The 2,652-nt window shown below is 40.0% G+C and overlaps 1 pseudogene; it reads right to left on the bottom strand.

Moving 5' to 3' along the window:
* Positions 1-1,669: 1,669 nt before the first annotated feature.
* LOC120099427 (U6 spliceosomal RNA) lies at positions 1,670-1,728 on the bottom strand (annotated as a pseudogene).
* Between the last annotated feature and the right edge of the window lie 924 nt (positions 1,729-2,652).

Here is a 2,652-nt window from a genome sequence, read left to right as displayed (position 1 = left end):
ACAGACTCCCAAGAGTTGTCCTTTGACCTTCAAATACACATGTGGGCAGTTGCATGTGCACAGATGCACATAAAGAAATGAATATTTTAAAAATATATTTGATGGAGTGAATATGATGACGACCCTGATTTGACTTTTCTACTGTGTATACATGCCTTAAACATCATACTGTAGCTCATAAATCTATACATTATCACATGTTGATTGAAAAAGCTAGCTGGGGTGTGATGCTGCATGCCTTTAATCCAAGCATTTGGGAGGCAGGGGAGGGCATGTCTCTGAGTTAGAGGCCAGCCTAGGCTATAGAGTGAGTTCCAGATCAGTCAGGGCTACACAGAGAGACCCTGTCTTAAAAAAAACAAAAGGAAGAAGAAACGAAGGAAGGGAGGGAGGGAGGGAAGAAAACAAACAAACAAAAATAGAGTTTGGGATTCTTCAGTAATAAAAACTGAATAAAATATATAGGTTAAGTCTAATACACAAGAATATCTCTAAGAAACATTTGAACATCCTCTACCAGATCAATTCCCAATATGCACAATTCCCAGTACCCACATGGCAGTTTACAACTGTAAACTCCAGTTCCAGGAGATCCAACAACCTCATTCAGACATGCTTGCAGGCAAAACACCAAGGTACAAAAAATAAAAATTAGTTTTAAAACATAAAATAATAAAAAAGAAAGCATCGTTGGGAAGGAGTTAGGATTTTAAAGTTTGGAAGGCACTAGTTGAAACCTTGATTTTACCAGCCAGCATAAGTACTTGGATAATAGGATGAAAAGGGAAATGGTCAGAACCAAGTGAGTCTAGTTCAATGGTGGAATACTTGACTAGCATATGTGAGGCCCTGAGTTCCACCTCCGATACTGGGGTAGAAGGGTGGAAATAATTGCTCTTCTAACTATAGCAATTAACACATTCCTGACAACAAAATAAAAGCCCATGTTTCCTGGTATTTTGTTTTAACCAACAGTAATATGATGGGATATTCACTATTCTGCATTATTATTAGAGATATACAGGTTCTCTTCCTGAAACATTGGATTCCCACGAGAGGAAACAGTGGCTTGGGTTTATCCTACAAGCATGGGCAAAGGATAAAAGCATATCTTCCTGTAGGGGAAATAAAGGGCTCACAGGATGACCATTACTGACAATTGCTTGGTTTAAAAAAATGGTTCTAACTGAGCTGTGGAAGAGAACTTGATCTGCCAAATGTGATTCTTACTCTGCCTTGTATTAATTTTTTATGTATTTTATACATAAGAATGTTCTGTCTGCATGTACATGTACATAGCAGATGAGGGCATCAGATCCCATTACACATGGTTGTGAGCCACCATGTTGTTGCAGGGATTTGAACTCAGGACCTCTAAAAGTGCAGTCAGTGCTCTTAACCACTGAGCCATCTCACCAACCTTATGCTGTGTTTAAAGGACGTATATTAATTACCTCTGGCTGGCCTGAAACTTGCACTGTAGACCAGGTTGGTTCATAGAGATCTTCCGGCTGCTGGTGCCCAAGTACTGGGACTCAAACAATTTGCTCAACATGACCTTGGCTTCTTAAGTACTGGAATTACAAGACTGTACCCCAACACCTGGCTAAAGAGAACCCCTTTTTAAACTTACAGGGAATGTGTGCACAACAAAGATGAGTTCTAATGTCTATGCTAATCTTCTCTGTATCGTTCCAATTTTAGTATATGTGCTGCCAAAGCGAGCACGAGTTCTAATGTCTAAAGGGGACCTAAATTGCTGGAGATTTTTAGCATCCTGATGAACAGTAAGAATAAAGAAGAACTATCTCCTGAGAGTAATAAATCTCTTAGGGAAGTACTTGTTTCTAAATACAAGGAGATGAAAAATGTCACTGTTATGAATTGGGAAAAGAACGATGGGGAGGAGAGAGTGTTTGTATTAGCATTGATGTCTGCAGGGTTATTCAGAAAGCTTTGGGTTTTTCAAATAGGGCTCTCAGACCTGGGGAGGATTCAGGGGGCAGAGTGGCAGTACTGTTACAGAGTGCCTATGCCTTTGTGGTGAGAAATCACTCCACACAAAGATTCATAAAGTAAAAAACTAATAGCAGTTTATGTCTGGCTCTGGCTAACTCTCAAAGAGGAGCCAACAATGAAGAGAAAAGTTTACTAACTTAAATACACCTTAAGGCTCTATATATGCTAGCATCCTTAAATCTCTTTGAGATCTGAGTCTCAAGATGTGAACAAGAGTCTCAAGATGTGAACAATTTAAACAGAGACAGAAAACTCAACTTTGCCTACTTATGCAATGCAGATGAGAGATTTACAAAACAAAGATATCAGAATCATCTCCCCCCGCCCCGTGTGTGTGTGTGTGTGTGTGTGTGTGTGTTTTCTTTTAGTCTTTTCTCATACAATACATCCTGACTGCTGCCTCTCCTTCCTCCATTCCTCCCAGCTCCCCACCACCACCTCCCTTCTCTCTAGATCTACTGCTCCTCTGGTTCTCTTCAAAAATGAGCAAGCTTCCCAGAGATATCAACCAAACAGAGAACAACAAGAAACTTTAAGCACAGTGATGTTGTTCTTTTCCTATACTTGTTATCCAGGTTCATCTTGCCTGCCCGGCATAAAGATGCTTTTCCTGATAAGAGTGCAGGGAACTTT

This window comes from Rattus norvegicus, chromosome X (genome assembly GCF_021556685.1).
Source record: "Rattus norvegicus strain SHRSP/BbbUtx chromosome X, alternate assembly SHRSP_T2T, whole genome shotgun sequence".
NCBI classification, from domain to species: Eukaryota; Metazoa; Chordata; class Mammalia; order Rodentia; family Muridae; genus Rattus; species Rattus norvegicus.
Note: the sequence above shows the minus strand (reverse complement) of the source record. Positions and strands in the feature narration are given on the sequence as shown.